We start from the raw sequence: 25,145 nt of genomic DNA, 5'->3' as shown, positions 1-25,145 counted from the left end.
CCTCCTCCTCCTGCTCCTCTGCTTCTGGTGTTGGAATTGTACCTTCTTTGGGAGGTGTGGGGTCCCTGGTGTCCTCAGACTTCCAGAGTCTTCTCTCCCCTATGAGAATATAAAAAAGGAATAATTAGCACACAGAGGGCAGAAATCGGAATATGAAACATTGCTTGGAAGTGTTGTACAACTGTGTTTTTTGGCCGAGTTCAAAGGTGAGAACGTTATTGTGGACACTTTGTTAAGCTGGAATACTTACCTGCAGAACGATGTTTCTTATGAACGAATGAAACCATGAACTTGAAAGTGGCTATTTTAAACTGCACAACATGAAATTAAAGCACATGGAGCAGTATAAAAGCAAGAATAATCATATGAACACACGACAACTACTTACTTTTTTGAAGAACACGCTTGATCCTTATGTACTCTCTCAATTTCAGGTCTGACCAGCGTTTTCTCAGTTGATCCTTGGACCGGCGTACCCCAAAATTCTTCTGAAGACTCTTCACAACTTTAGTCATGATCTTGGCCTTTCTGATATTTGGGTTTGGGTAAGGTCCATACTTCCCATCACGGTCGGTCCTCTTCAATATGGCCACCATCTCCAACATCTCTCCAAAAGACATATTTGAGGCCATAAATCTTCTCCCCTCCTCCTCCTCCTCCTGCCACACCTCCAGCACCACAGCCACAGCCTGGAAGGAAGCGTGGAAGGAAGACCTGGGTTCAGTCTGGTCTGACAGAAGATGCAGCCTCTTGTAGTACCACAGCCTGGGAACATAGATGTCATCTGCTGCTGTTCCGGGTTTCTTGGACTTCAGGACCAGACTTCTCTCCCTCAGACATGTACTCCTCAGGCCACCAATTTTTGCATTTAAATAGTTGATGTGTGCCCTGGGGGCCAAAGGCTTCACTAATCTCCCCAGTTTCTCCATCGCTGCCTCCCTCTTTATCTGTTACTGACACCTAAATAAAGGTTTTTTTTTGTTTGAAGAAATACTTGCATATGTGTTTTACTTCAAAAGGGCCAGTTTATTTGTGAGCAGGCAGGTACATTTCAAAAATACAAAGTGAAATGAATAACAAGGGGCATCAACACTAAACAACCTCCTGTAGATTAAAAAAGAAAAAGAAAATACAAAAAAGATAATAATGTTGTTGTGGTAAGTTGACACAAAAAACACACCCCAAAAATGCAAAGATGAGCAAACTGTCAAAAAAGATGTTTATTAAAAAAAAAAAAAAAAATTCCCCCAAAAAACTAAAAAATAAAAAACAAAATGTGTAGATGTGACGATTTAAAATATTGTATTGCTGAAATGAGTAAAAAAGACTGAATAAATACGTTCGGGAGAAGTGTGTGTGACTATGAGCATCAAAGGAAGTTCATTCTTGCAGCATTGTAAAGAACAAGAGAAGGCTCTTCATGAAAGAATTTTTAACATTACAGCATGACGAATGTGCTATATCGATTACGAGCAGTAGTTTTACCCGAGCGAGCGCTTCCGTGTCCGAATTTGATTGTGAGAATGCGTGGCACCTTGTCCGTAGGAGTAGGCTACACATGATCGGAGTATGTCCGATCGGAGCATTTTGTCGGAAAATTTTACCGGCAAGTTGGAAAAATAGTCCGATGCAGACCACACACAGTCGGAATATCCGACAAAACGCTCCGATCGGAAACATTCCGTCGGAATCTCCGACCGTGTGTACAAGGGCTTAGACTGGGAGGGAATATTAGCATAGAAAAACACGGAACAGAAATGGGAATTCTTCAAAAACACTGTGAATGTGAACTCGCTGTAATGTATATTCCCATGGGCAATACGTTAAACAGTCTAAAAAAATAAAACCTATGTGCCTCACGGCCAAAGTTAAAAAAAGCTATAAATAATTGCTATAAATAATAAGAAGCTTTTAGAAAATATAGAAATGAAGGAACACTATCATTGTTTAAATGTTACAAAAATAAAACAGAATATGATCTCCGACCGTGTGTACAAGGGCTTAGACTGGGAGGGAATATTAGCATAGAAAAACACGGAACAGAAATGGGAATTCTTCAAAAACACTGTGAATGTGAACTCGCTGTAATGTATATTCCCATGGGCAATACGTTAAACAGTCTAAAAAAATAAAACCTATGTGCCTCACGGCCAAAGTTAAAAAAAGCTATAAATAATTGCTATAAATAATAAGAAGCTTTTAGAAAATATAGAAATGAAGGAACACTATCATTGTTTAAATGTTACAAAAATAAAACAGAATATGTAAAAAGGAAATCAAGGATGCAAAAATTCAAAACAAATGCCATATTGCAAAATATATATATATATAGATAGAAGGCAAACCCCCACAAATTCTTCAAATATATTAATAGTAAAAAGGTTAGGTCTGAGCATGTAGGCCCTTTACAAAATAATCTAGAGTGGGTGACTGGGGAGAAAGAGAAGGCACTTTTTTTAATTATTTCTTTATTCATTTTCAAAAATATCCATAAAATAAATAGCAAAAAGAACACATTTTACAAACAGTTTATAAATATACCCACCATTACCCGCCCCCCCTCTTTTTCTTCCCTGTCTCCACCTCTCCCCTTTCTTCTTTCCTCTCCTACATCCCCCATATTTCAGCATATATTTTTTTACTCAATCCAGCTTTTCCAGATATTAGTAAATGTTCCCATCTCATCCTCTCCACAATTGTATGGGTGTTTCAATGTATATATATATATATATATATATATATACATATATATATATATATATATATATATATATATATATATATATATATATATATTTTGACATCGATATTTTATAGATAGGCGACTCCTATCCTCATATTGATTAGTGGTTCCAAATTAATAATAACTACTGCAGTAGGGAACAGACACAAAACATACCCTCAGCATCTTTCCAAATAAGTGTTCTCCCTTATTATGACGCATTTGAAGGGTTTATACACATGATTATGTAGGTATCACATTAATATTACAATTGTGCGTTTATGGTAACAATGGGTGTTACATAAGCAGGCTAATTCTAATCAGGACTCGAAAGAATGCAAAACATGTACTGAAAACATTATTAGTGTTGTGTGCACGGTGAAGGCATTGTGCAATACATATAAAATAGAATACAATTATATACAGAACTTACAAATTTCCATTACAATATATATATATATATATAAACTCTTGAGTCGAGCCGTATTCCGGGGGATAGAAGAGATGCCTCATAATGCAGTATATCCAATTTTATTTAAAATAGGTTAAAACTACACTTAAAATGTTTAGCGTTTCGTCAGAGGGGTCACATAACCGCACACGTTGCTTGCTTAATATACCCAATCGCCATATGGATATTATCCAATACAAACCAATCCACTGGTATTTTGCTTTTACTCACCAATGGAGTGATAGATGGTTAATGAGTCACCTCATATCTATTTTATTTTGGTGTTATATTTGTTGTTATAAATATGAGAAAATCTTGGGCAACATCTAGTGCTGGAAAATGAGATTACTTAAAAATATTACTTTTTATATGAATACAGTGAGTTTCCATTGCCCTACCAATTTACCCAAAGGGACTCTAAAAACAGGGGGGATTTTTTTACCCATTGTTGGCTTTTTAAAACCTATTGCACATACATATCTAATAAAAATGGGACACTGCTAGTTCTTTATTAAATCTATAGTTTATATTTTTTAAGGATTGGTTTCCATTGGATTACCTCCAAATAGCCTACATTATTATAAAAATGAATTTCACAACAAAACCCCTACTAATAGTTTGAAATATAACAATTTAGATCTATCTCCAAATTTATACCGGCAGCATATACAGTGGTGTGAAAAAGTGTTTGCCCCCTTCCTCATTTCCTGTTCCTTTGCATGTTTGTCACACTTAAGTGTTTCGGAACATCAAACCAATTTAAACAATAGTCAAGGACAACACAAGTAAACACAAAATGCAATTTGTAAATGAAGGTGTTTATTATTAAAGGTGAAAAAAAATCCAAACCATCATGGCCCTGTGTGAAAAAGTGATTGCCCCCCTTGTTAAAACATACTATAACTGTGGTTGTCCACACCTGAGTTCAATTTCTCTAGCCACACCCAGTCCTGATTATTGCCACACCTGTTCACAATCAAGGCATCACTTAAATAGGAGCTGCTTGACACAGTAAGGTCCACCAGAAGATCCTTAAAAGCTACACATCATGCCGAGACCCAAAGAAATTCAGGAACAATTGAGAAAGAAAGTAATTGAGATCTATCAGTCTGGAAAGGGTTATAAAGCCATTTCCAAAGCTTTGGGAATCCAGCGAACCACAGTGAGAGCCATTATCCACAAATGGCGAAGACATGGAACAGTGGTGAACCTTCCCAGGAGTGGCCGGCCGCCCAAAATTACCCCAAGAGCGCAGCGACGACTCATCCAAGAGGTCACAAAAGACCCCACAACAACGTCCAAGGAACTGCAGGCCTCACTTGCCTCAGTTAAGGTCAGCGTTCATGCCTCCACCATCAGGAAAAGACTGGGCAAAAATGGCCTGCATGGCAGAGTTCCAAGGAGAAAACCACTGCTGAGCAAAAAGAACATCAAAGCTCGTCTCAATTTCTCCACAACACATCTTGATGATCCCCAAGACTTTTGGGACAACATTCTGTGGACCGATGAGACAAAAGTGGAACTCTCTGGAAGGTGTGTGTGCAAGTATATCTGGCGTAGAAGGAACACTGCATTTCATAAAAAGAACATTATATCAACAGTAAAATATGGTGGTGGTAGTGTGATGGTCTGGGGCTGTTTTGCTGCTTCAGGACCTGGAAGACTTGCCGTGATAAAAGGAACTATGAATTCTGCTGTCTACCAAGAGATCCTGAAGGAGAATGTCCGACCATCTGTTCGTGTACTCAAGCTGAAACAAACTTGGGTTCTGCAGCAAGACAATGATCCTAAACACACCAGCAAGTCCACCACCGAATGGCTGAAGAAAAACAAAATGAAGACTTTGGAGTGGCCTAGCCAAAGTCCTGACCTGAATCCTATTGAGATGTTGTGGTATGACCTTAAAAAGGCCATTCATGCTCGAAAACCCTCTAATGTAACTGAATTAGGACAATTCTGCAAAGATGTGTGGGCCAAAATTCCTCCAGGACGCTGTAAAAGCCTCATTGCACGTTATCGCAAACGCTTGGTTGCAGTTGTTGCTGCTAAGGGTGGCCCAACCAGTTATTAGGTTTAGGGTGCAATCACTTTTTCACACAGGGCCATGATGGTTTGGATTTTTTTTCACCTTTAATAATAAACACCTTCATTTACAAATTGCATTTTGTGTTTACTTGTGTTGTCCTTGACTATTGTTTAAATTGGTTTGATGTTCTGAAACACTTAAGTGTGACAAACATGCAAAGGAACAGGAAATGAGGAAGGGGGCAAACACTTTTTCACACCACTGTAAGTATAAAAACACAGTAGTTGAAATAGCATGGCATATATGTCATTATATGCCATGCAGGGCCGGACTGGCCTACCGGGATACCGGGAGATCTCCCAGTAGGCCGCCTGCCCTGGGGCCGCTTTTAGTTGCGGCTGTATTGGGGCTTGTTACTGCGGATCACAGCGCTGGCTGGCTCTGTGTTCGGCGGCCGCTCTGTAACGCGGCCCCGCCCCCCCAGACCTGCTTGTGTGATAGTAGAGAGAATCAACGTTCCGCCTATCACACGAGCCGGTCTGGGGGCGCGGGGCCGTATTACAGAGCGGCCGCCGAACACAGAGCCAGCCAGCACTGTGATCCAGAGGAGGAGATGCCGGCTGTACAACCCGCCCTGTGTGCCTGGATAGGAGGATCGGCAGGGGGCTGCATATAGAGGAAATGAGCCTTCTATATTCCTCCATGCAGCCGCTGAATGCTTGTAGGAGGGAGAGGAGAATCAAGCATTCAGCTTCTGCATGGAGGAATATAGAAAGCTCATTTCCTCTATATGCAGCCCCCTTTGCCGATCCTCCTATCCAACTTCTTTTACTGCCCCCCCAGTTCACCTTGTGCTCCCTGCCCCCCTGCTCTCCTCCCCCACCACACTCTCCAGCCCCCCCCCCCCACAGCTCTCTCCACCCCTGTTCTTTCTGCCCTCCCTGCTCTCCAGTTCTCCCCATCCTTTTCTAGCCACCATCCCAGTGCTCTTCACCCCCGTGCTCTTCACACCCCCATGCTCTTCACCCCCCCCAGTGCTCTTCACCCCCCAGTGCCCTTCACACCCCCCGTGCTCTTCACACCCCCCAGTGCCCTTCACACCCCCCGTGCTCTTCACACCCCCCAGTGCTCTTCACACTCCCCAGTGCTCTTCACCCCCCGTGCTCTTCACACTCCCCGTGCTCTTCACACCCCCCAGTGCTCTTCACACCCCCCAGTGCTCTCCCCCCTGCCCCCCCAGTGCTCTCCCCCCTGTTCTCCCCCCCAGTGCTCTCCACTCCCCCCAGTGCTTCCCCCGTTCTCCCCCCCCAGGTGCTCTCCCCGCCTGTTCTTTCCCCCAGTGCTCCCCATTCCCCTCAGTGCTCTCCCCCCTTGTTCCCCCCCTGTTCTTCCCCCCCATGCTCTCCACTCCCCCAGTGCTCTCCCCCTGTTATTTTGCCCCCAGTGCTCTCCCCCCATTCTTTCTCAACCCCCCAGTGCTCTCCAGCTCTCCCCATCACTCTCCAGCCCTCACAGTGCTCTCTACCCCGGTGCTCTCCACTCCCCCCAGTGCTCCTCCCAGTGCTCTCCACTCCTCCCAGTGCTCTTCACTCCCCCAGTATTCTTCCCCCAGTGCTCTCCACTCCCCCCAATGCTCTCCCCCCTGTTCTCCTCCCCCAGTACTCTCCGCTCCCCCCAGTGCTCCCCCCTGTTCTTCCCCCAGTGCCCCCCCTGTTCTTTTCCCCCTATTCTCCCCCCAGTGCTCTTCACTCCCCCCAGTGCTCTCCCCGCCTGTTCTGTTCTTTCCCCCCAGTGCTTTCCACTCTCCCAGTGCTCTCCCCCTTGTTCTCCCCCCGTGCTCTCCCTCCCGGTTCTCCCCCCTGTGCTCTCCAGCTCTCCCCATCACTCTCCAGCCCCCACCCCTGTGCTCTCCAGCCCCACATTCTCTCCACCCCTGTTCTTTCTGGCCCCCCCGGTGCTCTCAAGCTCCACCCATCGCTCTCCAGCCCCACCCCCCCGTGCTCTCTACCCCCCGTGCTCTCCACTCCTGTTCTTTTTGGCTCCCCCAGCATTCTCCACTCCCCACCCCTGTACTCTCCACTCCCCCCTGCATTTTGCCCCCACCCATGTGCTCTCCAACCCTACCAGTGCTCTCCACCCCCCATAATGCTCTCCAGTCCCCCGTGCTTTTCCCCCTGTTCTTTCTGGCCCCCACTGGTGCTCTTAAGCTCCCCCCATTGCTCTCCACTCTCCCCTACTCTTTGTACCCCCCCAGTACTCTCCAGCCTCCATGCTCTCCACCCCTCTTTTTCTGCCTCCCCAGTGCCATTTCCCTTCCAGTGCTCTCCACTTCCCCAGGACCAGAGGACAGGCTGACTGGGGCCAGAAAATGAGGACAGCTGAAGGTGCAGGTGGCCAGGGACCACTTCATCTCACAGCAAACAGATCCTCTGGAAGGAGCACTGTCCCCGTCCAAAACGAGAACAGACCCTGCCTGCTGCTGGCCATAATGAATATCCTGCTGGTATGCAAGGTACCGTACCGAGCATCAACAACACACCTTCCCACAGACAGGGACTGCAGACTGGGACATGGGGCTCAGGAGAGGCTGCATTCATGGGCACAGGAGAGGCTGCATTCATGGGCACAGTGAGGCTGCATTCATGGGCACAGTGAGGCTGCATTCATGGGCACAGTGAGACTGCATTCACAGCACAGTAAAGCTGCATTTGATGGGCACATTGAGGCTGCAATGGTGGGCACGGTGAGGCCGCATTTGTGGGCACAGTGAGACTGCATTCACGGGCAGAGTAAAGCTGCATTTGGTGGGCACCCACCCCCCTTTCCTTAGTGTATTCTTTCTGTGGAAGGTGGTTCCCCCCCACGTTCTTAGTTCCTGGGGTCCCCCTTGATGATTGTCCACTTACCACTTTTAACTGGAATTTGTGTATATATATATATATATATATATATATATATATATATATATATATATATCCCTATGTGATTTCATATCTATATATAATATACTCTTCATCAAATGTGCTGTATGGTTTTCCCTTTCATGAACAAGAAAATAATGACGTTATGCTGTTGGGCTGGTATAATAATGCTGTGGGGTATGAAATTTTTTTCAGGGCTGGTTTTTATTCCCAGTCTGGCCCTGATGCCATGCTATTTAAACTACTGTGTTTTTATACTTATATACTCACCCGTGTATCATTTTTTTTTTGTTCTTTATTTTTTTTTTTTGTTATTAGAAAAAACAGTTCCCTTCAATTCAGCCCCCGAAGAAGGAATTAAGTATTTACACCTATATTCCGAAACATGTTGGGATTATTGTGATCACCCACTCCACCTGATCCCGTTTTGAGATCACCTGTGTGTTCCAGAATCTAGCTGCTGCTTATTAATCGAATCTGATTTAATTGTTTTTAGATGTTAATACCTGTGTATCAACTTTATTATCATTTGTACCCAATACATTTTGTACTTTTTTACACAATGTTACTGCTTTAAATTCTGGTTTTCTGTACATTCCCTGGGGCACCTCTCTTTGCAATTTCTTCCGAAATTGGGATGTGGCAAAGGTTTCCAGTGTTACACTTATTGGTGGTTTCCCTCCATATTCTTTTTAGGTTATAAGGTAAGTGACATGATTAGATTGACACAAGATACATTTCTTAATATCATATTCTTTCCCTGTATCTTTTGATTGGAATGAAGCCAAGATTCCCCATGCCTTTAGAGTGAGCTTCCACCATGCTTCACAGTGGGGATAGTATTCTTTTCACTATTGACTCCTTTCCAAACATAGCTCTTATGATTGTGACCATAAAGCTCTATTTCGGTCTAGTCACTCCAGATTACAGTATGCCAGAAGCTGTGAGGCATGTCAATGTGTCATTGGGCATATTGTAAGCACGTTTTTGTGGCATTGGCACAGTAAAGACTTCTCTCTGGCAACTCGACCATGCAGTTCATTTTTGTTCAAGTATCGTCATATTATGCTCCTTGAAACAACCACACCATCTTTTTCCAGAGCAGAAAACTTTCTTGTTCTACCTGACCTTGACTTGGTATGAGAAAAACCACACCTTTCCCACTTCTTAATAAGTGATTGAACAGTACTGACTGGCACATTCAAGGCTTTGGATGTCTTTTTATATCCTTTTACATTTTTATAATGTTCCATTACCTTGTTACGCAGGCCTTTTGACAGTTCTTTTCTGCTCTTCATGGTTCAGTATCTAGTCTGCAGCCACATAAGAGCTAACAAACTCATTGACTAAATATACACAGACACTAATTGCAATTTAAAAACTCACATGTGTGAGAAATTAACATTTACTATTTTAACCTGCGTGCTTCACCTTGTGTGTCTTTAGCAAAGTCAAACTATGTTGTGACAATAAATTGGTTTATATGATTATACCCCTAAATAAAAAACGTTTTTTGGCATGATCAGCCATATTTTTAATATCAAAATATTAAAATTTCTGACAGGGTATACAAACTTTTGAGCACAACTGTATGTTATTTTGCCTACTGCAGCCCCTTAGGATGATTTGAAAGTAGGCAAGGCGACTGGAAGTAAAGCAGCATAGCAAGAATGGTAAAGAACTAGTGAGTTCCTTATGCTATCCAAAATGGAATCTTGCTCAAACTTCTCAAACTTTATCCTAGATGTGAATCCCTTTGAAGACTGTTTGGGACAGCATTTATTTTTCAAATTCTGACCATTGGCAGCTCATATGTGGCTGTGGCTGTTTTGTTTTTGTTTAGCTTCAATGCATCAGCAGTACCCCAATCCCAATTTCAGTTACAAAAAAGTATTTTTTTTTTTCCAGGTCACTTTAGCAACAACACTTTTCATCAATACTAACAAGCTAATAATAGCCATTATTTGCCTGTGTTCAGCCATTTCAGACTACCCAAAAATCCACCCACCAAGAAGGGGGATTATGGGAGAGGCTATAAAAGAAGTTTCCCAGCAGGCCTGTGCTCTGTTCTTCCTGGGATCCATCAGTGATCATGAGAGCTGCTGTCCAGCTGCTGGGACCGCGGCCTACCAGGAACCGGGGGGGGGGGATCGCTGTGCTTGTCAGACAGGGTCCACATCGCTGCGCATCATTGGGGGATCCTGTGTCCTCCTGCCAGCGATCGGAGGACCGCATTGCGTGTGCCAGCCCAGACTGCTGTGTCCAACTTTCTGCTGGTTGATATAAAGACCCTGCATAGCTTCCTGTGCATGTGCCAACTATCTCTAGAATCTGGTGAGTAGGCTCATGCCCAAATCCCCTTCTTGTCAGTAAATATATAACACATGGACACTCCATGCAGACATCATAATCTGGATTGCCAAGGAACGTGTCACTTTTACCATACCTACTATTTACCTGCTGTCTGCTAAACTTTCTATTCTTCCCTGGGTATTCCCCCGTTCTACTACTTTGAGCTCCAACATGCTGGGCAAGACTGTGTTCAGGCCTAACACTTGGACTACCCTTTTCCTCTCATCTGCGGGGAAGTGTGACTGGCCCAAAAACTGCTTAATCCCTCCATAGCTTAGAGTCCCTTCAGGCTGGCCCCTACACCTAGCTACAGTCCATCACAATTGAGCCATCTGGCCCATTCAGTTATTACGTGTCTATTATTGCCCTGCACATTTAATATTCATTACTGTCTGTTTGTTATTCTGTATATACCTGACTGCCAAGTGTTCTTCAACCGTTCCTGGGTGCTGTCCAAGGGTTTGGCTGACTGACACTTTATTATACCTCCTGTTTGTTTGGATAATACAGAAAGTCTTCTGAATTCAGTTTATATTGTGTCTGTGGTTCATTTAAAGAGGGATACAATATAACTGAACCTAGATTGTCAGAAGGGCTGGGAAGTTTCCAGGGTCAGGGCAGCACAAGAGGACATACAATATCCAGCAGCCCTCGGGTGGGTAGCGCTACATATGTATAAGACACATTCTTCAAATGTCATGTATACTAACAGTAAAACACAGTATATGGTTACCAACAGTTATGTCCATCAGACTCATTGAGGCTGACAGCGAATACCGTAACAAGTAATTATTTATCAGTAGAGATATATCAGAAGATTAATACCGTATATACTCGAGTATAGGCCGACCCGAATATAAGCCGAGGCCCCCAATTTACCCCCAAAAAACTGGAAAACTTATTGACTCGTGTATAAGCCGAGGGTGAGACATGGCTGTCCATCCCTGTGTGTCCGTCCATTCCTGTGTGTGTGTCCGTCCATCCATCCCTGTGTGTGTGTCCATCCATCCATCCATCCATCCATCCCTGTGTGTCCGTCCATCCATCCCTGTGTGTGTATCCATCCATCCCTGTGTGTGTGTGTGTGTGTGTGTGTGTGTATTCATCCATCCATCCATCCCTGTGTGTGTGTGTGTGTGTGTGTATCCATCCATCCATCCATCCATCCCTGTGTGTGTGTGTGTGTGTGTGTGTGTGTGTGTGTGTGTGTGTGTGTGTGTGTGTGTGTCCGTGCAGCCTTGTGTGTGTGTCCAGCCTACCTGTGTCCCAAGCCTCCGTCCCGAGCCGCCGTCGTCCCGAGCCTCCTCTGTCCCGTGCCTCCTCTGTCCCGTGCCTCCTCTGTCCCGTGCCTCCTCTGTCCCGTGCCTCCTCTGTCCCGTGCCTCCTCCGTCCCGTGTCGTGCCGATGGATCGCCGCTCTTCTCGGCGGCCATTCTACGATTCAAAAGCTGCGCCTCCGTCCTCCGCCTGTGATAGGCGGAACACTCAATTTCCCAGCAGCCTGTGTTCCGCCTATCACGGACATCCTCTCATACTCGTCCGTAGTATGAGAATGAACGGATGTCCGTGATAGGCGGAACACTGACTGCTGGGAAATTCAGTGTTCCGCCTATCACAGGCGGAGGCGGAGAAGGAGGCGCGGCTTTTGAATTTTAATGTCCGCCGTCTGTCTGCTCGATACGCTGATCGAGCAGTCAGACAGCGGTGACTCGAGTATAAGCCGAGGGGGCACTTTCAGCCTCAAAAAAGAGGCTGAAAATCTCGGCTTATACTCGAGTATATACGGTAGATCTGATGCCGAAAGAATACAAAATAAAAATGACATCCTCTTGCAGTTCAAGCTATATTTAAAATACATTTTCACTTTTGCAGCCAATGTCCTCATCCACAAAGCACAACTTTAAAAAAATGTATTTAAAATTGCGACTTACCTTTTTCATGCTCTTTGCTGGAAACTCTAGGAAGCAAAACAATCCTACTCAGTTATTTTTGTTTAGGAGGGTATTGGGAGCTGTGTTTGCCATATTTCATTATATTATATTACATATTAAAATGTTTATTGAGTTAGAGCTTATGCTGTGTTATTTATTATAGGTACTTATATAGCACTGTCAATTTGCACAGTGCTGTACATGTATTGTACTTTCACATCAGTCCCGGCCCTTGTGGAGCGTACAATCTAAGATCCTTAACTCACATTCATACATACTAGGGTCAATTTAGTCAGGAGCCAATTAACTTATCAGCATATCCTTGGAGTGTTGGAGGAAACAAGAGTACCCAGAGGAAGCCCACACAGGCATAGGGAGAACATGCAAACTCCAGGCAGGAAATGCCGTGATTGGGATTTGAACCAACACTCCTAGTGCTGCTAAGTGGAAGTGCTAAACACTTAACCACTGTGTTATATAAGGCTTTCTATTGTGACAGATCATACTGAACTTGTTCAGAAATGCTTGCAGTCAATCATGACACTTTCTCTTAACAAACATGTAAACAGTAAGGTATACTGTGTGAAAGGGACAACATACAAAACATATAATGGGGTTTTCTTAAATTTGACTATATAAGTGGAAATACACCTGAAGGTGACTGTGAAGTAGCTGTGGTAAATTGGGGACTAAACACAAAATCTTAACGTGGTTGTAAAATCTTACATATATGCAGTGAAGTGACTGGCCTCAGATGACACAGAAATGAAACAAATCCTCCTACATAACTTGCCTATCTGCAGCCCTTTCTTCTCTAAATCTGTTCAAAGTGATGTCTGCAAGTTCAGAAAAAAAGATGCAGAGAGCTGAAGTTACACTCTGCAGAACTCAGTAAGGGGAGAGTTTTGACATCTGATTGGAGGGAAGAGACATCCCCCCCAAGGCCGTTTTTAAGGCAGGGCAAAAGGGGCAGCTGCCCTGGGCCCAGTCATTCTTGTGGGGCCCAAAGCAGCTGCTCATACTTGCCAACTATCCCAGTTTAAATTCCCTTGTTCCTTGAAGTTTTTGTCCCGTGCTGTGTCCCGATGTCTCATGTGCTGATACTAAAGCCCCATACACACTATCAGTTTTTCTGCTGAGTTTTTCCTTCAGATTTACCAAAACCATATAATATGAGGTCAAACCTTAGAAGTTTCAATTTGTATGCAATCAGGCAGGCCCTTCCACTACATGGTTTTGGTAAATCTGAAGGAAAAACTCAGCAGACAAACTGATAGTGTGTATGGGGCTTAATGCTGCCCAGCTCTGCCCCATTGTTGTGTACAGATGACTCACTTGCAGACCCTGTGTTTACATGTAAATAAAAGGCATTCATATGTAAATAGTGGCGGAATTCAAGTAGTTGACAGCTGCAGCCAGTGGCATTCATATGTATATCATGCCCCACTCCAGTGAAACGATGATGTGCTATAACCTCAAGCAACCAATCAGTGAGCAGTATTACTATACAGTAATCTCTAAATCAACCAAAAGCAGAAATCATTTGCTGTAACCTCTAGCAACTAATCAGTGAGACATAATGTGTGCTGTAGCCTCTAGCAACCAGTCAGTAAGCAGTAATGATATGCTGTAAAAGCATATTGCTGCCTTATTGCCATATTGCTGCCTGATCTGATACAGTAAACTGACTTCAAGTCTAGCTGCTATTTATTGTAGGTCTCAGAGCAGGTGGCGGTGGGGGGTGGGAGGGGCCCAAAAATTGTTTTGCCCAGGGTCCAATCAAAATTAAAGACGGCCCTGCAATTAGTTTAGTTCCGAATGAGTTTTTTTTTTAAACAAATTTTGACAAATTAGTTGATTCGGAAACATCCGAATTATCAAAAACTCGTATTTTTCCCAAATATTCGCAAATTTGAATATTCGAAAACTTGTAAATTAGAAAATGTATAAATTAGAAAAATCAGAAATTCGGAAATTTGGAAATGTGGAAATTCGAAATCCGAAAATTTGAAAACCCAAAATTTGAAAATCTGAAATAATAACTATTAAATTATAGGTATTGGACTTATGCTCACTTTTTAACGAAGCGGCATCCAAATCAGAATTTCCGGCTGAGATGCTTCAGGCCTTGATCATAACACTGCCGAAACCAGGCAAAGATCCCAATGCTCCCCAAAATTTCAGACCGATTTCATTATTGAACATTGACATCAAAATATACGCCAAAGCAATAGCGAATCGACTGATGAACTACATACCAGACCTCATTCACAAAGATCAATCTGGCTTTACTAAAGGTTGACAATCTTCAGATGCAACAAGACGTCTGATTGATATTATACACTTCACTGAGAGACATCAAACGCCTTCTCTGCTCCTTTCTTTGGATGCAGAGAAGGCGTTTGATAGGGTCCATTGGGGCTATTTACAGTCAGTGCTTTTAACCACTTGCCGACCGCCTCACGCCGATGTACGTCGGCAGAATGGCACGGGCAGGCATAAGCACGTACATGTACGTGATTTGCCTCCCGCGGGTCGGGGGCCCGATCGGGCCCCCGCCCGGTGCCTGCGGCGGTCGGTTTTCGTTCGGGAGCGATCCCGGACGAGGGGACGGCCATTCATTCATGGCCACCCCCTCGCGATCGCTCCCGACGAATGGAAATCCCCGGTGACATCACTTCCTCTCCTGTAATGTAAACACAGGAGAGGAAGTGATGTATTCTCTCCTCCGTGTCGGTATTTTTCGTTCCGACACGGAGGAGAGCGGATCAGTGAGTTGCACCAACACATCCCACACACAGTAGAACATGCCAGGCACACTCACACCCCCCCTTTACCCCCCGATCACCCCCCCAATTACCCCTGCCCCCCCAGTCACAGTGACACCAATGTCATTTTTTTTTTTTTTTTTTTTTTTTTTGCATTGGTGTCATTTGTGACTGTAATAACTGTTAGGGCAGTTAGGGTTAGCCCCCTTTAGTTCTAATGTACCCCCCTAACCCCCCCAATAAAGGTTTAACCCCGTGATCACCCCCCGTCGCCAGTGTCACTAAGGCTGGGTTCACATTGCAGCGGTTTATGAGAACGAATGTGATTCGCACCGCACTGCAGTGCAAATCACATCCGATCTCTGTGCGATTCGAGTTCAGCCATTCGCCGCACCCGCCGCACCCGCCACACCCGCCGCACCCGCCGCAAATTCGCACGGGACCCTTTTTTTGGCCCGCAGCAGAATCGGATCGCATGGGTGTTCACACCATGCGATCCGAGTTTGCAGATCGCACTGCGATATGCGAACTGATCTGGGGGTGTCAGTAACATTTCACTGACACTCCCAGCAGTTCGCATAGGGCAGTGTGAACTGCCGCCGGGAGGCATGCGATGCGGGAACCCGCCGCGGATTCGCGGCGTTTCCGCATCGCTCCAGTGTGAACCCAGCCTAATAAGCGATCATTTTTCTGATCGCCGTATTAGTGTCACAGGTGACGCTAGTTAGGCAGGTAGGTATTTAGGTTCGCCGCAGCTTTTTATAGCGCTAGGGACCCCCATATACTACCGCATAAAGCCCCCTGATTGCCCCCTAGTTAACCCTTTCACCAGTGATCACCATATAACTGTTACAGGTGACGCTGGTTGGTTAGTTATTTTTTTATAGTTTCAGGGCACCCGCCATTTATTACCTAATAAAGGTTTAACCCCCTGATCACCCGGCAGGTGTCATTTGTGACTAATAACTGTTAGGGCAGTTAGGGTTAGCCCCCTTTAGTTCTAAGGTACCCCCCTAACCCCCCCAATAAAGGTTTAACCCCGTGATCACCCCCCGTCGCCAGTGTCACTAAGGCTGGGTTCACATTGCAGCGGTTTATGAGAACGGATGTGATTCGCACCGCACTGCAGTGCAAATCACATCCGATCTCTGTGCGATTCGAGTTCAGCTATACAGATAGTATGGCTGAATTCGTGTCGCACCCGCCGCACCCGCCGCAAACTCGCACGGGACCCTTTTTTTGGTCCGCAGCAGAATCGGATCGCATGGGTGTTCACACCATGCGATCCAAGTTTGCAGATCGCACTGCGATATGCGAACTGATCTGGGGGTGTCATTAACATTTCACTGACACTCCCAGCAGTTCGCATAGGGCAGTGTGAACTGCCGCCGGGAGGCATGCGATGCGGGAACCCGCCGCGCATTCGTGGCGTTCCCGCATCGCTCCAGTGTGAACCCAGCCTAATAAGCGATCGTTTTTCTGATCGCTGTATTAGTGTCACAGGTGACGCTAGTTAGGCAGGTAGGTATTTAGGTTCGCCGCAGCTTTTTATAGCGCCAGGGACCCCCATATACTACCGCATAAAGCCCCCTGATTGCCCCCTAGTTAACCCTTTCACCAGTGATCACCATATAACTGTTACAGGTGACGCTGGTTGGTTAGTTATTTTTTTATAGTTTCAGGGCACCCGCCATTTATTACCTAGTCTCACTAGTGTACCCCTAAATTTAGGGGTGTCTACTTTCTAAAATGGGGTCATTTGGGGGGGGGGGTTTGTGCCATCTTGGCATTTTATGGCCTTCAAAACTGTAACGCCCTTAGAAAGCCTGAAGGCGGTGCTTGGTTTTTGGGGCCCCGTACGCGGCTAGGCTCCCAAAAAGTCCCACATATGTGGTATCCCCGTACTCAGGAGAAGCAGCAGAATTTATTTTGGGGTGTCATTTCACATATGCCCATGGCATGCGTGAGCAATATATCATTTAGTGACAACTTTGTGAAAAAAAAAAAAAGTTTGTAATTTTCCCGCAACTTGTGGCAAAATATAAAATATTCCATGGACTCAACATGCCTCTCAGCAAATAGCTTGGGGTGTCTACTTTCTAAAATGGGGTCATTTGTGGGGGTTTTGTGCCATCTTGGCATTTTATGGCCTTCAAAACTGTAATAGGTAGTGAGAAGTGAACTCAAAAAATTACGCCCTTAGAAAGCCTGAAGGCGGTGCTTGGTTTTCGGGGCCCCGTACGCGGCTAGGCTCCCAAAAAGTCCCACATATGTGGTATCCCCGTACTCAGGAGAAGCAGCAGAATTTATTTTGGGGTGTCATTTCACATATGCCCATGGCATGCATGAGCAATATATCATTTAGTGACAACTTTGTGAAAAAAAAAAAAAAAAAAAAAAAGTTTGTAATTTTCCCGCAACTTGTGGCAAAATATAAAATATTCCATGGACTCAACATGCCTCTCAGCAAATAGCTTGGGGTGTCTACTTTCTAAAATGGGGTCATTTGTGGGGGTTTTGTGCCATCTTGGCATTTTATGGCCTTCAAAACTGTAATAGGTAGTGAGGCGTGAAATCAAAAATTTACGCCCTTAGAAAGCCTGAAGGCGGTGCTTGGTTTTCGGGGCCCTGTACGCGGCTAGGCTCCCAAAAAGTCCCACATATGTGGTATCCCCGTACTCAGGAGAAGCAGCAGAATTTATTTTGGGGTGTCATTTCACATACGCCCATAGCATGTGTGAGCAATATATCATTTAGTGACAACTTTGTGTAAAAAAAAAATAAAAATTTTTTTTTTGTCATTATTCAATCGCTTGAGGCAAAAAAATAAAATATTCAATGGGCTCAACATGCCTCTTATCAATTTCCTTAGGGGGTCTACTTTCCAAAATGGGGTCATTTGGGGGGGTTTTGTACTGCCCTGTCATTTTAGCACCTCAAGAAATGAGATAGGCAGTCGTAAACTAAAAGCTGCGTAAATTCCAGAAAACGTACCTTAGTTTGTAGATGTGACAACTTTTGCGCAAACCAATAAATATACAATTATTGACTTTTTTTTTACCAAAGACATGTGGCTGAATACATTTTGGCCTAAATGTATGACTAAAATTGAGTTTATTGGATTTTTCTAATAACAAAAAGTAGAAAATATCATTTTTTTTCAAAATTTGCGGTCTTTTTACGTTTATATCGCAAAAAATAAAAATCGCAGAGGCAATCAAATACCATCAAAAGAAAGCTCTATTTGTGGGAAGAAAAGGACGCAAATTTTGTTTGGGTACAACATTGCATGACCGCGCAATTACCAGTTAAAGCAGCGCAGTGCCAAAGTGTAAAAAGACCTCTGGTCATTTACCAGCAAAATGGTCCGGTCTGAAAGTGGTTAAAATTCGGCTTTCATGGAAATATTTTATCTGCAATTTTTGCACTGTATAAGGGCCCCTCAGCGAGAGTATACACAAATGATATGATGTCTAGGCCCTTTGGCATCTCGAATGGAACACGACAAGGTTGCCCCTTATCTCCTTTAATATTTAATTTAGCCATCGAACCTCTAGCAGAACGTATGCGATCTGACACAAAACTATCTAGTATAAAAATTGGGCAAATAGATAATAAAATAAGTCTGTTCGCAGATGACATAGTGCTTATAGTGTCTGATCCTATTTCATCTCTCCCGAATCTCCAAAATATACTAATGACATTTGGAGCAACATCATATTATAAAATCAATGAAACTAAGTCCAATATTTTAGACCTAGGATTAGATAACACAACCAGGCAGTTATTGTCTAAAAAATACCCCTACCACTGGAAAGACGAGGGGATTTCTTACTTAGGAATCACTCTCACAAACAAAACAAAACAATTATTTAAAACAAACTTTTTACCATTTAAGAAACATTTTGAAACAGATCTGACAACACTTAGTAAATTCGAATTTACATGGGCTGGTCGCCTGGCAGCTTTCAAAATGATGACCTTACCCAGGGGAGGGCTGGGCTGGGGGGCAGGGATGCAATTGCCCCCTGGGCTGCTCTGATATGCTGTGGCAAAGGCTGCTGTGCCATCAGCTCAAGAGCACACATGAGCAGATCTTGAGCTGGCCGAGTCCAGTACTGTGATCCAGCGATGTCTTCATGTCAGGGCTGACAGTCTGTATTACACAGCACAGCCCCGCCCAGCCCCTCCCTCCTCCACACCATTGGCTGGCAGAGGCTGGACCTGCTCTTTCTTTCCCCGACCCACACTCCCGTGTGCTGTCTGTGAAGAGGATGTGTGGGGCTGGAAAGTTCAATCTGAGCAGTCAGCTGGAATCCAGTGAGGCTCCTGGGAGGCTGAGACCATCCAAGTAAGTGAGCTCCTCCCTCCTCCTCTCTGCAGCCAAAGAGTTTTTTTTTCTAGCAGCCTGAGCAGTATGGTGGTATGATGTGGGCTTACACTGGCATGCTGCGGTTTGGCTGCAGTGCTGGTGTCCTGGCAGTCTTCCTGCATGTTGCCCCTGGTCCCATAGAGGCTGCACATTTTTACTGCATGTTCTGAAAGTGCACAAAACATCCTGCATGCTGCATCTTTGGTGCAATTTCAGAAAATGCAGCAAAAATGTGCAACCTAAAAGAAGTCTTAGGGGCTGTGAAAGCTGCCTGTACACCCGCACTGCAAGGCTTGTATTCACTTGCAGCAGCCACTCCTCTAAAAAGTGATCCATGCTCAGGTCACTTTTCAGAGGCATTTGACAGGCAGTGAGGAGTTGATATTACATTTCATCCCTGCCTGTTTTAACCCTCTAAATGCCAATCCCTGCAGGTAATGGTACGGTTCACTTTGAACTCTACCTCATTTCCATTGCTCTCTGTAGACATTAGATGTGCTCTCACCTTATTGTTTGCACATCTAATATCCAAGGGTACTTTCACACTAGGGCAGTGTGGGCAGTAGTGGTAAAGCGCTGCTCATTTTAGTGGCGCCCTTTTAACCCCAGCTAGCAGCTCAAGAAAGGGTTAAAACCGCCTGTGTTGCTCATTTCAGTGGGCAGGGCACCTCTCCCAAACCGCACCAATAATGCTGCTTGCAGGACTTTTCAGAATGTCCTGCAAGCGCACCGCCCCATTGTGAGAGCACTCGGGGGCTTTCACACTGGGGTGGCATGAGAGGCAGTTTATGGGCACTATTTTTAGCAATAAATCGCCTGTAAAGCGCCTTCAGTGTGAAAGGACCCTAAAAAGAGTTCTGTAAACAATGTGGAGTTCAAAGTGAATTTCTACACCTTAGTGGAGCGCCCCTTTCAGAAGATTTGAGGATATAATTAAACAGAGACTGTGGACTCAGGCCACCATAGACAGATTGAAATTCTGCCTGTTCAGCAGAAATTTCAATCAATCTATGTGCAGACTGGTTGTACAGAATTCGATCTATCAACTGACAATACAACCAGCGTGTCTTTATTTATTTATTTGCAATCACTGCTGGCTGCTAAGCTGCCGGCAGCGATCACTGTATTCTGATGGCTTGAAAACTTTCACCTCAGAGCACACACCAACACACGGCTCTTATGGATGCTTAGTAAATCAAGTGCCAGGCTTCCCTATCATTACACCTGTGTGACTGCGACCAAGTCTGGGCATAAGCTAGCACAGGCTCCTGGAAACATGTGAGGGTGGCCAGTAAGAGGAGAGCTGGGATATGACATTACTTGCCTCATATTCCTGCCACTCCTAAACCTGCTCCTCTGCAGCACCAGGCCCACGATGCCCTTAATCTGGCTGGTGCTCCGGTGTGTACCTGCATGTGTTTTTCTCACTACCCGCAATTGACACAAGAGGAGCCTGCACCCTGGTGAATCTGGTGGTCATGCCAGGGAGAAAGCAGGACTTTAGTGTTTAGCCTGCTGAACTCGCTGTGACTCTTGGCTACTCTGCTGGCTTGGCTTGCCCAGTGGTGTGGTGCTCACTCACCAGAGAAGCTCCAGACTCCACAGGTAGCACTTAGCCCTTGTACACACGGTCAGAGAATCCATCGGAATGTGTCCTATCGGACCGTGTCGTCAGATAATCCGACTGTGTGTGGTATGCATCGGACTGATTCTGTCGGAATATCCGTCGGACCCAATTTTCCAACATGTTGGAAATATTTACCGACCAACTGGGCCGATCGGACATACTCCGATCATGTGTAGAGAATTTTGATCGGACCAAGTGCCACGCATGCTCAGATCAAATTCCTACATCAAAGCTATTGGCTACTAGACTGAATGTAGTCCCATCGTAATGAAATTACGTCATCACGTTCTGAAAGATCGGATTTTTCGCCAACTTTGTCCGACCGTGTGTATGCAACAGTTTCGGACAAGATCCGACGGACAAAATCCGACAGGCAAAATCCGACTGATTTGGTTGTGGAAATCTCCGACCGTGGGTACAGGGGCTTAGTGTAGCGGCAGAGAGTGACCGCTTCACACTGCCCGCACAGAGAGTGACCGCTTCACACTGCCCGCAGGGAGAGAGAGTGACCGCTTCACACTGCCTGCACAGAGAGTGACCATCAGTGTGAAGCAGTCACTCTCTCTGTGCAGGCAGTGTCAAGCAATCTCTCTCTCTCGGGCAATGTGGAGCAGTCTCCCTCCCTCTCTGTACAAGTAATGTGGTGTAGACGGATGGTGAGCTGATTCGGGGGTTCAATGGGCCACTTGACTGGACTTGCACCCCAGGCCTAAGGCTGCCAGCCCTCCCCTGACCTTACCAAAATTATTATATCAACTCAGGTCTCTTCCAATATGTATCCCTAAATACTATTTTAAATCCTTACAAAGCAGTTTGGGAAAATATCTATGGAATAGCAAAAAATCCCGTTGCGCATACCATATACTAATTAAACATAGAAATATAGGTGGTGCGACCGTACCTGATCTACAGGATTATTATGACGCAACTCTTTTGACCCAATTACAAGAATGGTTCTTGCCTACTCCTAAAACTTTATGGGGACAAATTGAGAAAGACATCACACGACAGCCTAATATGCAATTCTGGTTACTTAGTAGGAAAATTAAGTCCACAATTACAGCTCAATACCCAACGGTGAAAGCGACGCTACACTCTTGGCAGAGAATCATCACATACAAATGGGATAAAACTCCAATCACGGTGTTAAACCCTCCTCTAACAATTATACCAACATTAATTCCTGGTGTACAAATACACGACTGGAATTTGGGTCGGGATATCAAACTTGGTTCCTTCTTCCAACAGGACTCATTAAAGTATTTTTCTCAGTTAAGTAATGAATTACAGCTTCCGAATTCTGAGCGATCTACATATATTCAAATAGAAAAGTGTCTGCTACACAATCCACAACTCAGAGCTTCAATCCCGGTTAAAATATGGTTTTTCCTCAATAACCATGCCACCTCACAGAAAGGAGTAGCTACAATATACCCAATTCTAGGGGAAAAAAACATACCCAGCAAACTACCTTCCTTCCTTAAATGGGAACAAGATTTGGGGCAAGACTTTTCAATTAAACAATGGATGGCTTCCCTACGAAGCATATATAGGGCCACTGCATGTGTTACACTATGGGAACTGGCACAAAAAATTGTTCAAAGACAATACCTGACTCCACATATCCTAGCAAAATTCAAGGGGAACTCGTCACCTAATTGCTGTAGAAATTGTACCCAATTGGGGACCCTATTTCATATTATGTGGGACTGCCCAAGCTTACATAACTACTGGCAGGCAATCTCCCATTTACTCACTTCCGTAACAGGTATTGTCCTTCAACTTTCACCAGAACTAGCCATTCTGAATATGAATTTACATACGATTCCCAAACAATATCGTAAAGTAGTAACACATATACTTTTAGCTGCGAGACTATCCATAACTAGAAAATGGAAAACTGACTCTCTTCCTACTATGACAGAAGTTATAGAATTAACCCAACTCCACCACTCCTAGGAATTGTTATTTCCTAATGACAAATCCCTATATATTAAGGAACAACAACTATGGGAACCTTGGAGTACATGGTACAAAAATTATACTTCCACAATTTAGATAATGCTGATTCTTTAATCATATAGAAGAAAGAACTCCTGTACGTTTTAATATTTTTTTTTGGATGGCTTTAAAAATAATTTCATAACAAAGTGACAAATATATCACATGTTTGTTTATCTGAATTGAGCTGCGGAGTAAGAATAGATCTTTATTTTCCTTCATAAAAGATAACTACTGTGTTTGAATTTCCTTTAGGATGTTGGACTAGGTACTCCAAGACACAGATAGATCCCTGTGAGGGGTGTCTTGGGGTCCAGAAGTGGCCATTATCCATATCGCTATTTATAAATCTTACAATAATTATATTACGGACTTTATTATACAAATTCTAAGAGACTTACTCTTGTTCGAGTCCCTTTATGACTATGAATATTAGATACTTGGGAATACTACTTTATTCTTTATTGTGGATTATTTGTTTATATGCTATATTGTGCTGAGAAAACCCTGTCACTACATTATACTGTGTTATGTTACTTTTATTACTATATATTATTATTTTTTTGTTTTGTAACCCTTGTTGTAACTAACTCTGCTAAAAATCTCAATAAAACATTTGAAAAGGAAAATTATAGGTATTGGAATTTCTTTTCACATTTAGCTGTTAGTGGACGTAACGAATACAAATTTATCTGAAGTTATGAATTATCCAAAATAACGAATGCCGTATTTAAACGAATGGAACGTAATGAATTCATAATAATAAATAATAATAATTATAATAAAAATGTTTTCTACTTATTAGTATTTATTTTTAATGTGTTCTGTTCCATTTGTTTAGATGCAGCATTTGTTATTTTGGATCATTCGTAACTTTGGACAAATTCATATTTGTTACGTTCACTAACAGACAAATTTGAAAGGAAATTCCAATACCTATAATTTAATAGTTAGTTATTACAGGCATACCCCACTTTTAAGTACACAATGGGGTTTATTTACTAAAGCTGGAAAGTGCAAAATCAGGCTCACTTCTGCATAGAAACCAATGAGTTTCCAGGTTTTATTACCAAAGCTTAATTGAACAAGCTGGGGTTAGAAGCTCATTGGTTTCTATGAAGAAGTGAGCCTGATTTTGCACTTTCCAGCTTTAGCAAATAAACCCCATTGTGTACTTAAAAGTGGGGTATGCCTGTATTAGTTAGTTAGTTAGTTAGGTATTCTGTCAAATTTTTGGATTTTCTAGATGTTCAGAATTTTCAGATGTCTATATATAATTGTCTGAAGTGGTATGTTTTAAGAGAGTACTTTTAAGGTTGTAATATACTATTTAAAGCTTTGAGCAGACTAATAGATCACTATACAGAACTAATAAGCAGTAAACATTGTTTGCATAGGTAATGAACAAGTATGGCTGTTTCCATGTATATACTATATATATTTACATTTGTAGGATTTAATTTTTTTTTAAAGCACATAAATATATATACAAACACACACACTTTTCCCTGAAAAGTTAAGTGATTGAGATGCGCTATCGATTGACTACCACAACAGAGGCATACCCTTCTAATAATATTATCTGTTGTTTTCTGATGGCACCACCTAGATTTTAACAAATCTATAAATACAAGTTTACAGGCCATATGACATTGATGCTTCAAAGACATACCAAGATTTGAAATGAATCTGGGGGTCATAAGAACCCCCTCAAGAGACCTCATGTGCTCTGTGGTCTTCCAGTTAGAAAGCTCTGCTCTACATCATGTCTGTTTGTCTCATAGTATTTCAATGGATGTTGATACATGCAGAGGCACCAAGAGCAGTCATAGCAAAGCAAACAGTGTATCCCATATTATAAACATGCTTAATGAAAATATACAATACTTTTAGGACAAACATTAGAAAATTATTAAAGTATTAAATGCAGCCATGCATGTATGAATTGTTTACTGAGTTATATCATATTTACTGG

The 25,145-nt window shown here is 43.5% G+C and overlaps 1 long non-coding RNA gene across 1 annotated transcript in view; it reads right to left on the bottom strand.

Annotated features, from left to right (window-relative positions):
* Nucleotides 1–25,145, bottom strand: part of LOC143925447 (uncharacterized) — a 104,950-nt gene that overhangs the window by 38,747 nt on the left and 41,058 nt on the right. Inside the window, exon 2 of the long non-coding RNA XR_013261985.1 lies at nt 12,403–12,428. This is a non-coding gene — a long non-coding RNA (uncharacterized LOC143925447). The remainder of the gene's footprint in view (nt 1–12,402; nt 12,429–25,145) is intronic.

This window comes from Lithobates pipiens, unplaced genomic scaffold (assembly GCF_037356315.1).
Source record: "Lithobates pipiens isolate NorthernLeopardFrog02 unplaced genomic scaffold, aLitPip1_a1.2 Scaffold_22, whole genome shotgun sequence".
Taxonomy (NCBI): domain Eukaryota; kingdom Metazoa; phylum Chordata; class Amphibia; order Anura; family Ranidae; genus Lithobates; species Lithobates pipiens.
This window is presented reverse-complemented; position numbering and strand designations above follow the sequence as displayed.